The sequence below is a fragment of the Elephantulus edwardii genome, unplaced genomic scaffold (assembly GCF_000299155.1).
Source record: "Elephantulus edwardii isolate Elephantulus edwardi_28Jun2011 unplaced genomic scaffold, EleEdw1.0 scaffold00266, whole genome shotgun sequence".
In the NCBI taxonomy this organism is placed as follows: Eukaryota; Metazoa; Chordata; class Mammalia; order Macroscelidea; family Macroscelididae; genus Elephantulus; species Elephantulus edwardii.
Window position 1 is genome coordinate 300,159 of NW_006400016.1, and position 13,301 is coordinate 313,459.

Here is a 13,301-nt window from a genome sequence, read left to right on the forward strand (position 1 = left end):
AAGAACCGCTGGAGAAGCTCAATATCAGCTGTGAAAACTAGGCCAGGAGCTGATTGTGGAACAGACCACCAACTACTCTTATGCAAATTCAAGCTAAAGCTGAGGAAAATGAAACCAAATCCGAGGCAACCAAAAATATGACTTTGAGTCTATCCCCCAGTAAGAATAGCAAAATTTAACAGAAGAGCAAGCAACAAATGCTGGCGAGGTTGTGGAGAAACTGGAACCCTTATTCACTGCTGGTGGACGTGTAAAATGGCAGTGTGGCACTTTCTCAAAAAGTTGCAAATAGAGATATCATTTGACCCAGCAATTCCATTACTGGGAATATACCCCAAAGAGACCGTAACTGCCATCCAAGCAGATATATGCAGACCCATGTTTATCACGGCTTTGTCCACAATAGCAAGGAGTTGGAAACAACTTAAGTGGCCATCAACAAATGAATGGATAGAGAAACTGTGGTATATTCACACAATGGAATACAATGCTGCATTGAAAAACAAGGAACTCATGGAATATTATTCAAAATGGGTGACCCTCAAGGACACTATGCCAGATGAAATATCTCAGTCACCAAAAGACAAATACTTCATAGTGTCACTGTTGTAGAATGGGACTGACATCAGGGTTGGGGTAAGACTGAGAAAAACTGGATGAATTATGTATACTGCATTGAAACAGATAGGGAGAGAACAATTTAAAAGCGATATATGATAGGGTATTATGGTTATCACAAGAGTCCAGAAAGAAGGCAGGGGGCATGGAGGGGATTGTATACCAATGAAGGAATTTTTCTTTCACTTTCTAAAGAGAAGAGCAGAGGGGTGGGCAGCAAGAAAAGCACAACAATGAATGAATGGAAATCCAAAATCTCTGTAAATGTTCATTAAAATTAATAAAATTTTTTTTTTAATTAAGAAAAAAGCCAGGGAAAGTTTGTGTCAGGGTTTTATGCTTTCTTATACTGATAGTATACTGTGGATTTTCCCCTCCTATGTCATTATTTATAGTTTTAACTCTTTTTTTACCAATATTCCAGATATTTATATATAATAATTTATTTTCTTCAGTAAGCATTTATGCTTATAAACAAACCTGCCGTATGGTCAGTTCAAATCCCATGGTACATAATAACAACAAAGTATTTGGGAGAAGGATAATCATACCCGCAATTTTCTTTGAAATGCATTTTTCAAAAGGATAGATGTTATTATTGTTGTTAGGTGCTATCAAGTCCACTATAGCTCATAGCAACACTATGAACATACCAAAACTGCCCTATCCTGCTCCAGCCTCAAGTCTATTGTTGCAGTAACTCCGTCAATGCATCTCATTGAGGATCTTCTTCTCCTCTTTCCTAGAAGGTCAGTTTCTTCAGGTGTCCTGAGGGTCATTCCTGGAGCACAAGGCACACAAATGTAAGCAGTGTGGTTTCCCAGAAGGGCCCTCAACTCAAGGTTTCATGTTCTGCTCTTGACATCTTGAAATTTGTTCTCATTGAATTTGTGTTTTGTAAGGGAAGCTGAGAGGAGTCCGGGGATGTGGTGGATTAAGCATTTGGCTACTAACTGGAAGGTCTCTATTTCAACCTGCCAGTTGCTCCATGGGAAAAAGAGGGCAGCTTCATCTGCTTCATACAGGTTTACAGATTTGGAAATCCTATGGAGCAGCTTTACTCTGTCCCATAGGATTGCTGTGACTGTACATGGCTCGATGACAGTGCATTTGGGGGTTGAGTTTTTAAGGGAAGTCTAATTGAGATGATAAAGCATGAACTGGGAGGTTGGACCTGACCCATATGTAGTCCCACCTCCCCCCATGCCCTGAGACAGATCCTTAGGTAGGCTTCCAGGGGCCTGAGCATGGAAAGTCAGGTACACATTCAGCAGTCAGCTTAACAGGGAGAGCATCTTGCCACTTTTTAACCTATGAACCTTTCTCTTCTTTTCACAGAAGTTGCATTACCGAAGAAGTCAGGCTCATGGGAAAGGGAGATCTCTTGTTTGGCTTCGCTATCTCCAGTTAGGGCACAATGGCTAGTGGATGTTGCGGGGTGGGAATTGGGGGAGCCAGCAGCAGTGGACTGTGTGCATGTGCACACATTATGTTTCAGGGCAGCTTTCCTTTATATCTGGCACATATTCACCCTATGAGTTTCCCTTGTTCTAGAAAACATAAATTAAAGAAAATTCATTGCTGTTGACTTAGAACCCACTTATAGCTGACCCTCCAGTGGGTTTTGTAAAGCTGTAAATAGTATGGGAGACTGACCATCTTTGTCATGGTCCTGGTGGTTTGAGAATGACGTGTGGATTCCAACCACCAGGGATCCGCTAGAGCAAATATAGTAAATAGCAAATGAAAATCACTGTGGCGGAGAAATATAAGTGGACTCACATTAGGAAGCACAGGTGGCCTAGCTGGTAAAGGATGTGTGCTGCTAACCCAAAGACAGGCGATTAGAATCCACTAACAGCCCCACAGGCAAAAGTGGGCAGTCTCCTCGAGCCTTATTTACACCCTCTGAAAACCCACTGGAGAGTCAGGTAACTTGTAGGTACAATTTGGTTCCTACTGAACAGTAATAAGTCCACATTGATATATTTGTCATTTTGTATCTGACATTTCATTCAGCATGTTTTCAAGTTTATCACAACATAGCAAGTATGAGAGAAATAAAAAAGTGAAATGGATGTCAGAAAAGTCTCTAAAAATTGCACTGGGACGTCAAGAAGCCAAATCTAAAGGAAAATATGTCGAAGTGAAAGAGCTGAACAGACTATTTTAAAGGGCAGCTTGGGAGGAGAAAGCAAAGTATTATAATGGAATGTGTAGAGAGCTGGAATTAGAAAATAAAAAGGGAAGAACTCGCTCTGCATTTCTCAAGCTGAAAGAACTGAAAAACAAATTTAAGCCTCATGTCACAATGTTGAAAGATGTCAGTTTGAAGACTAAGGTGCACCTTGATTCAGGCCATAGCCTTTCTGATTACTAGCTATGCTTCAAAGACATGGAAAATGAATAAGGACAAAAGAAAAAGACACCTTTTTCTGTGTTGTTGGAGAAGAGCACTGAACATCTCATGGACAGAAGAGCACTGGACATCCCATGGACAGCCAAGAGAAAAAACAGATATGTCTTGGATAGGGTGCAGCCAGAGTGCTCTTTTGAGGCAAGAATGATGAGGCTTTGCTTCACATACTTTGGATATAGTGCAAGAAGGTGTTATTCTTTGGAGAGGGACATGATGTTGGAAAAGGTGTAGAGTCAGCAAAGGAGAGAATGGCCCTCAACCAGGTGGATTGACATGGTGGGTTGCAATGGACTCTTGCGTGTCAGGAAGTGTAAGGATGGCACAGGACAGGACTAGGCTCAGATATTTTGTTCATAGTATCATTATGAATCATACTTGACTCGATGACTCCTAACAACAACAAAACCAAGTATGAGGACTTCATTTCTCTTCATGATCAAGTAATATTCTATTGTTCTTTGCTTACTCATTTATCTGTTGATGAACTCTTGAGTTGTTTCCACCTTTGGATATTGTGAATATTTGGAATTGTACTGCACTAAACATGGATATACAAGTATCTATTTGAGTCCCTGTTAGTATCTTTAATGGAACTTTTCCTCTCCTTTTGAAAGAGACCTTACATTTTCATTTTGCACAAACCAAACAAAACCCCCACTACTGTCAAGTCCATTATGATTCATAGGATCCAGAAGTGACCCTTTTGTACAGAGTCCTGCAAATTATGTGGCTAGTTCGCTTGATCCAAGTCATGATTGCTTCCTATACATCTGAAAGTTGGACAATGAATAAGGAAGGCAGAAGAAAAGTCAATGCCTTTGAATTGTGGTATTGGAAAAGAGTACTGGATATCCCACGGACTGGCAAAAGAACAAACACATCTGTCTTGGAGGAAATGCTCCTTGGAGGCAAGGACAGTGAAATTTCATCTCATATACTTTTGGCATGCTGTCAGGATGGGCAGCTCAATTCTTGGAGAAAAACATCATGCTTAGAAAGGAGGAAGATTAGAGAAAGAGAGAAAGATTCTCAACAAGATGGACCAACACCATCCATCAGTGACTGTAATCAGGGACTCAGACATGTCAGAGACTTTGAGGCTGGCACAGGACAGGATTCAGACTGGCTGTTCATTATGGTCAATTCAAAGGCACATAAGAAAATGTGCTGAGAAGACATTCCTTTTGTCTTTGCCACCATTCTTGTATGAATTCCCTAGATGCAGGAGACAAATGGGTGAGGGGTCAAATGTGCAACAATCACTGAAGAAATAAATGTTTAAGAAACAGTCAAAGCTGGGAGCAGCTCAAGTTCTGCACATAGATGGCCGGGAGGGGTTAAGACAGAGACATTTGGATTATCTATAGGAGATGGTCAAAGATGAGAGAAGCTCATGTTCTACAATTAGATGGCCGGGAGGAGTCAGGACAGAGACATTTCTTTTTTTTTTTTCTTTTCTACATTTATTTTTTTTTCTGTAATTATATTTTATTAATTTTCATAACCATTTACAGAGATTTTGGGCTTCCACTCATTCATTGTTGCACTATTCTCTCTACCCTCCTCCCAGTTTGTTCTTGTCCAAATGCCACAGTGCTTGTCAAAGCCAGTTCTGATTAATCTTCTTTGTCAGTGTGTCCTTTGCCATTCCCTATCACTCCTCCCTGAGAGAGACTTCACCCTGAGGACAGAGACATTTAGATTCTCTATTTCCTTCAACAAATATCTGTTAGGTCCACTCACAGATGTGAGGGATGCAATAATATCTAAGGTCAAGAGATAAATAGAGCAGTTATGCTGTATGAAGAACAGAAGTATGGGGTGGGGATAGACATGAAGAAGTAAAGATAACAGCAGTACAATGGAGGCACTATGTGCATGTTTAACTTATACAGACTCTACTGAAAGAATTCACAATAAAGCAAAAGAGATAAGGAAAAATATTGATTGAAATAATGAAAAAGATCCTGACCTACATTTCCCTCAATAAGTAACATATACCCACCAAGTGAGGTGAGATATGGAGTGTAATATACTACTCCCTTCTTGTGGTTGCTGTGTGCCATCAAATAGACAACAACTCTATGAACAACAGATCCGAATCTTGCCCTATCTGTGTCACTCTCATCATCTCTGACTCATTTGACCACCCTTATTACAGTCACTTTGTCAGTCCTTCTTGTTGAGGGTCTTCCTCTCTTAGGTTGACCCTCCACCTTTTCAAGCATCATGATCTTCTCCCAGGACTGGCCCGTTCTAACAACACACCCATCTAAGTATGTGCGATGAGGTTTCTCCATGGTTTCACTTTCTTTAAGACAGACTGTTTCTTTTCTTAGCAGCCTGTGGGATATTCAGTACTCTTCTCAAACACCACAGCTCAAAGGCATTGCTTCTTATTCTGTCTTCCATAGTCATTGTCCAACTTTCAGAGGCATAGCAAGTAATCAACAAGATTATGGTCTTATATCAGGTGCACCCTAGTATTTAAACTGACATCATTGTTCTTTAGCATTCTGGGGAGGTCTCGGACAACAGATTTTTCCCAATATGACTTGTCTTTTGACTAAAGGAGTAGTCCTTTGAAAATGAAAAATCAAAATACTATATTCCCTTAGTTTTTATTTCTTGCCTACATGGGTAAATTGGTCCCTAAACCCAAATCTAAAACTGATCTTTAAACAAAGCCACAACATTTTTTTCCAAGGCTGGAGAGAGAAAACAAACAAACAAACAAACAGTGTTTGATACAATTAAAGATGATATCTTAGCTCCCAATATGGTACCAACTCAAGAGGGAAATACTAATAAGAAAATATTTTCATACAATCCTGAAGGCATGAGGTTCAAATCCACCAGATGCCCTGCTGGAGAAGGAGGGGCAATCTCCTCCTGTGCCAGTCAGATCCAATTTGGCAGTACACAACAAGGTGAGGAAAAATTAAAAAAAAAAATTTTCAGGTGTGGACTTTTAGAGCCCAGTTAAAAGGAAACAAAACAACACTGAAGGAGCAAATCATTGCTTGCTTTATCCACACGTCTTCTTACTTTTTCTACTACATAACAGCACTTCCAAAGGAGAAATATTGTCAGACTCCTCTGGTTAAGACTAACAGCCTTGGAGACTGACAGAGAGTTGACATGAGTGATTCAGCAGGAGTGAGTTTTAATTTGAGTAGGCATGTCTGCTCATGTGACAAACATTGGCTGGACTAAGACCTCTCAGGTCACATCATTTCTGTTGTTGTTGTTATGTGCCATCTAGTTGCTTGTGACTCAGAACGACCTTAAGCACAACAGCTCTGAACCCTGCTCTGTCCTGAGCCAACCTCTGACACACCTACCCCCATTATCCCAGTCACTGAGTCAATCCATCTCATCTAGGGTCTTCCTCTCTTGTGCTGTGCCTCCACCCTTCCAAGCATGATGTCCCTCTCCAAGTACTGGTCCCTTCTTGCAACATGACCAAAGTATGTCAGACGAAGCTTTAGAATTCTTGCCTCAAAGGAGCAGCCTGGTTTCACCCTTTCCAGGATGAACCTGTTTGCTCTCCTACTAGTCCATGGTATATTCAATACTCTTCTCCAGCACCACAACTCAAAGGCATCAATTTCCCTTCTGTCATCTTTACTCATTGTCCAACTATTTTATGTGTAGCAAGTAAATGTGAAGATCATGACCTGGGTCAGGTGCAGCTTAGTCTCCGGACTGACATCATTGCTCTTTAGCTCTTTAGAGAGGTCCCTCATAACAGATTTTCCCAATGCAATTTGTCTTTTGATATCTTGACTGCTGGTGTTAAGGGTGTTGATTGTGGGGCTGAGCAAGATGAAGTTTTTAACCACAATCACTTTTCCATCTATAATGGTGCTGACAGTTGGCCCAGTGGTGAAAATCTTTATCTTCTTGATGTTAAGCTTCAATCTATATTGAAGGCCACATTGTGCAGCAAATGCTTCAGCTCCTCCTCATTTCAGTAAGCAAGATTGTGTCATCTGCATAACACAGGTTATTAATGAGCCTTCCTCTAATCCCAATGCCACATTCCTCCTCATAAAGTCCAACCTCCAGAATGATTTGTTCTGCATGTTGTTGTTGTTGTTGTTGTTGTTGGTAAATGCAGTCAAGTCATAGGTGACTCATAGCGACCCTATGAATGAAAGACCTTGACACTTCCGTAACTTTCATCCTTTCTCCAGGTTCATAGGGTTTTTACAGAAGTGGATGCCACTCCTGCTTCCAAGCTTGTTTTAATTGGGGAGCTCCACTAAACACTGTCCATCACATTTGACACATCAGTGTCAGTGTTCAGCTTCTCAGCAACCACAAGTTACCTTTGTATGGCAAGTGGACACATCGGGGCTATATGACCTTCAAGAATGTTTGACCAAAAACAATTAAGAATTACCATTCTGGCATGCCCAAACCCTGGCAAACACTGGGCCAGAGACTCCTAACTCATCTGGAAAGTCCGCTCTGCAGCCACCACTTGGGGCAAACAGAAAGCCACAAATGTCCCAGTTTTCCCGACTTGCCTCTCTCTCTTCCAGGCTCCAAAGGCTTCCCTGTTCTGCATACAGACTGAAAAGGTATGGAGACAAGATTCACCCCTGATGCACTGCTTTCCTAATCTTGAACCATGCACTGTTTCCTTGCTCTGCTTTCAGCCAAGACCCATCTGACATTAGCAGCGATATTCCTAGTGCCACAGGCTCTTCTAAACCCAACTTGTACTTCTGGTAGTGCTCTGTCAAAGTACTGTAGAAAGGAGAAAAAAAACTATAAGTGAGCAGAATTTGTTGGTTATAAGACACAAATAAATGGACAATCACAACATGATAAAACACATCATTGGGTTTTAACATTCATCTTTCCAAATTCTGTACTGAATGGGCACATAAGGCATCATGGGTCAGAGACAGATAATAGCGTTGAGTTTTACCTGAGCTCTGTCTGTGATACTGGAAAATAGTGGTGGTTAAAGAGCCTCTCATTATTTATGGTCAGGAAATAATGGCTCACTTCAAATAACTACCTTTCTTGTATGCCTTAGAGAAGATCAAAGATGCCCTCTTCTTCACCCACGACAAACCTTCCAAATTCCCATTCTTTGCCTCAAAAATGAGTAACTAAATGCTAAATTCACAGGGTCACTATGAGTCATAGTCAACAGTTAACTATTACAACAACAAATCACCATATCTACTGATCAACCAGAATCCAAATACTTATGAAGCAAGCTTCTCTTTCCCACATCTCTGAACTTTGGCTTATCCCTAGCCTGAGCTCTGACACTACCCTACTTTATGGGTCTATTCCAGAGAAAAGGCTGATTCAGCATAAAATTTTCTGCTTTATTATCCAATGATTACACTCTTTTATCTAATTTTTCCCCTTCCTAGGGTTTTTCCCAGTTTTATTAAGTTCAGCATCTATAAAAGAAAACTACTCTTCTCTCAGATTCTTGAGGAACTTATAATTAAAATGTTCTATTACAATAGAAATAGTGCTTCCTCACTTTCAAATTTTTTTTGGAATAAACCTATTCCTGACCTGATGAATTCTTTTATTTAACACAGATAGTTATTATATATCACATAGTAAATATTAAGTGTTTCAGTCCCCTTTTGCCATATACAACCAGTTGTCTTGTGTGAACAGCTAGATGCTTCATAGACAAAAAGAAAAGGAAAGGTAATATACAGTCAAGAGTTGATTAGATCAATGAATTATCTGTAATTAACATTACAAGTTCAAGCTGAAGTTGAGGAAAATTAAACCAAATGCATGGGAACCAAAATATGACTTTGAGTCTATCCCACCTGAATTTCAGAACCATTTCAGGAACAGGTTTGAGGCCTTGAACACTAATGAGTGAAGACCAGATGAGTTATGGGAGGATATCAAGGGTATCATCCAGGAAGAGTGCAAACAGTCATTGCAAAGACATAAGAGGAAGAGAAGACCAAAATGGACATCAGAAGAGACTCTGAAAATTGCACTGGAGTGCAGAGAAGCCAAAGCAGAAGGAAGAATTCAAGATACTAAAGAGTTGAACAGAAGATTTCAAAAGGCAGCATGGGATAACAAAGTAAAATATTACAATGAAATGTGCAAGGAGTTGGAGTTAGAAAATCAAAAGGGTTGAACTCGCTCAGCATTTCTTAAGCTCAAGGAACTGAAGAACAAATTCAAACCTCTAGTTGCTATAATCAAGGATGCTTTAGGCAGAATAGTAAATGATTCGGAAAGTATTAAAAGAAGATGGAAAAAATATACTGAGTCACTGTATGAAAAGGAATTGGCAGACACAGAAGAATTTAATGAAAAAACATATAAGCAAGAGCCTATGGTGATGAAGGAAGAAGTTCAGGCTGCTCTGAAGGAAATGGCAAAAATAAGGCCCCAGGAATAGATGGTATACCAATTGACATATTTCCGCTAACAGATTCTGCCCTGGACATGCTCACCAAGTTGTGCCAAGAAATCTGGAGAACAACCACTTGGCCAACTGACTGGAAGAGATCTATATTTGTTCCCATCACAAAGAAGGGTGACCCAACAGAGTTTGGAAACTATAAAACAATATCGTTGATTTCACATGCAAGCAAGATTCTACTGAAGATCATCCAAAAATGACTGGAACAGCACTTCAGCAGAGAACTGCCAGAAGTCCAGGATGGGTTTACAACAGGTCGTGGTACTAGGGATATTGTAGCTGATGTTAGATGGATCTTAGCTGAAAGCAGGGAATACCAGAGGAATGTATATCTGTGTTTCATTGATTATGCAAAGGCGTTTGACGGTGTGGATAATAACAAACTGTGGCTGACTCTGAGAAGAATGGGAATCCCAGAACACTTGATTGTACTAATGAGAAACCTATACTTGGACCAAGAGGCAGTTGTCAGAACAGAGCAAGGAAACACTGCATGGTTCAAAATTGGGAAGGGCGTAGCCAGGGATGTGTCCTGTCTCCATACCTTTTCAACCTGTATGCAGAACAGATTATCCGAGGCTGGGCTCTATGAGGAGAAATGTGGGGTCAAGATTGGTGGAAGATCTATCAACAATCTGCGTTATGCAGATGACACAAACCTGCTTGCGGAAACTGAGGAGGACCTGAAGTGCTTGCTGCAAAGGGTCAAGGACTGCAACCTCCAATATGGATTGAGGCTCAATGTCAAGAAGACAAAGATTCTCATCACTGGACCAGATGGATGGTGAAGAGATTGAGATTGTTCACAGCTTTAGTTTTCTTGGCTCTACAGTCAACACTCTTGGCACCAGTAGCCAGGAAATTATAAGACATATTGTGATGGGAAAGCCTGCTGTTAGGGACCTCTCCAAAGTACTGAAGAACAATTGTGTCTCTCTGGAGACTAAAGTGCATCTGATACAGGCCATGGTCTTTGTTATCACTTGTTATGCATCAGAGAGCTGGACAATGACTAGGGAGGATAGAAGGAGAATTGATGCCTTTGAGCTGTGGTGCTGGAGAAGAGTATTGAGGGTACCATGGACTGCTAGGAAAACAAACAGATTCATCCTAGAGAGGGTTAAACCGGGTGGCTCCTTGGAGGCAAGGATTCTGAGGCTTCATCTAACATACTTTGGACATGTTGTAAGGAGCGACTGGTCCTTGGAGAGGGACATCATGCTTGGTAGGGTGGGAGAACAGTGCAGGAGGGAAAGGCTCTCTATGAGGTGGATTGATTCAGTGACTGGGGTAATCGGCATGGGAATGTCAGAGACTGTGATTGGCACAGGACAGAGCGGAGTTTAGGGCTGTTGTTCATAGGGTCGCTATGAGTCGCAAGCTTCTTGACGGCACATAACAACAAAAACATTACAAAACAAAATGTGCGTGAATGATTGAATGAAAACCAGCATATGATATATAACCTTTCACCTAAATCATAATTTAAAAGTGAATCTAAAATCAGGAAAAAAGAAACTAAAAAGATAAGGAAGAAATTTTTTTCTGCTTAGGAAGAGGAGATAGAGGTCTGGAGGCTTAGTGGTTAAGGAATTGCTCCGCCAAACTAAAGGTATGAGGTTCAAATCCACCAGTTGCTCCATGGGAGAAAACCAGCTATGGGTCTGTTCCAACTTGATGATACATAATACAACAACAAAAAGAGGAGACCTCTGTTCTTCTACCTCTTAAAAAGGCATCTTTACTCTAGACCTTTGAATTGTAAACAAAGTACCTCAATAGTTTCATGCACCTTGGCTTTTATGACTCCAAGTTCTGGGCCTTAGTTTCCTTTTACAAGAAGTGTTCCACTCTTTCTGGTACCTTGCGAGTATAATGTAGAGATATGAGTCAAGATGCAAACATTGGTTTTCTTGTTGAGATATATTTTATGACCCTTTTAGATAAGAGTAATAAATTAGGTAATGGCTATAGCTGTATGCAGGGAGCTTAAAAAAGGAGACTGGTGCAGTGAACCAGGAGGGAGAAGACCCGGTAGCTGGGACTAAGTGGTGGGAAGGGAAAGAGATGGATGGAAATAAAAGATCTGGGATTCCTTTCAGGAATGGAGTAGTGGGGAACCATGCAACAGTTGGAAGCAGTTACTAAACTCTAGTCCAGGAACAGTAAACTCAAATACTACAAGGATAAGGTAAGGAATATGGAATATAAGCTTGAGGGAGCTTTTTTGAAAGCAAATACATACTCCTATGCAAATTAGGGTAATAAATCAGCCAAAACTTGTGACTTGAAACAACTGTTGAGTGCCATTGAGTTACTACAATTGATAACCACCCAAAGAACAACAAATGGATCTGAACCCTGCCCATCCTGCTTCCCTGTCCTCTGCCATCCTCACCCTCTCTAACATGCTTGAGCCCACCATTATAGTCACTCTGTCAATCCAGCTCGTTGAGAACCTTCCCCTCCTTCGCTGGTCTTCCACCTTTCCAAGCATGATGTCCTTTTCCAAGGACTGGCCTCTCCTAACAATATACTCAAAGTATGTGAGACGATAAGCAGCTATTATTCCAAAAGGTTCATGGTTTGACACCACCAGCCATTTCATGGGGAAATGGTGGGGCTGGCTGCTCTCATGAAGATGTGCTTGGAAACTGGAGTTTCCCTAAGAACACCATGAGTCAGATTCAGTTTGATGGCAATGAGTTGGGTTGCCCTTGGATTTTGGTATTCCTCAGGTTTCTGTTGATTAACCAAGTAGGCAAAGACAACAAAACATCTCACATATTTTGTGCATGTTGTTAAGAGAGGATACTCCTTGGAGAGAGACATCATGCTTGGAAAGATGGAGGGTCAGAGAAAGAGGAAGACACTCAGCAAGATGGACTGACACAGTGTCTATAGCAATGAACTCAAGTTTATCATAGATAATGAGGATGGCACACAATAGAACGGGGTTCAGATCTGCTGTTCATGGCATCAACATGAGCAACACTCAACTGGATGACACCTAACAACAATACTTCCCTGATAAATCCCCTAACTGTGAGTATTGTCAGAGAGTTCTGTGTGGTCATGGCAGTGAATTCTTGAATCCAGCCAAAAAGTAGAGAGTGCCACAGGAGGAATGGTTGGTGCTAGAATTGGGAGAAAGGTTTAGAGCATAGAGATATGTCTGACTTCTGCCTCATAGGAATCAGCCTTGGACTGTTGCAGTTAATCTTTACTTTATCCCTTTGTGGTGTTAGAAATCAGATGTGGCAGTATTGCCTCTACCTAGTGTTTGCATTTGAATATACCCGGTCACTGAGTCAGAATTGACTTAATGTCTATCTTGGAGAGAATGAAATCAAGTTTCCCCTTGGAGGCTAGGCTTTTGAAGCTCCTACATCTCACATATTATGGGCATGTGGCCAGGAAGGACCAATCCTTAGAGAAGGACATCATGCTTGGAAGGGTGGAGGGACAGCACAGGAGAGGAAGATGCCAGATGAGATGGATTGACACAGTAACTCAGACAATGGGGGAAGGTGTGTCAGAGTCAGTGAGACCAGCTCAGGACAGGGCAGGCTTCAGAGCTATGGAACATACAGTCACTATGAGTAGCAAGTTACTCAATGACACATAACAAAAACAACATGCTTTAAAATAAATCTTAAAATATCTTATCACAAGACCAGATATATGCTCACCCATGTTTACCTCAGCACTATTTGTAAATATAAATATTTATATTATTGTCATTAGTTTCAAGAAACTTTTTAATTTCATTTTTTATTTCTTCTACTACCCAGTCATGTTCAAGCAAGGTGTTGTTCAGCTTCC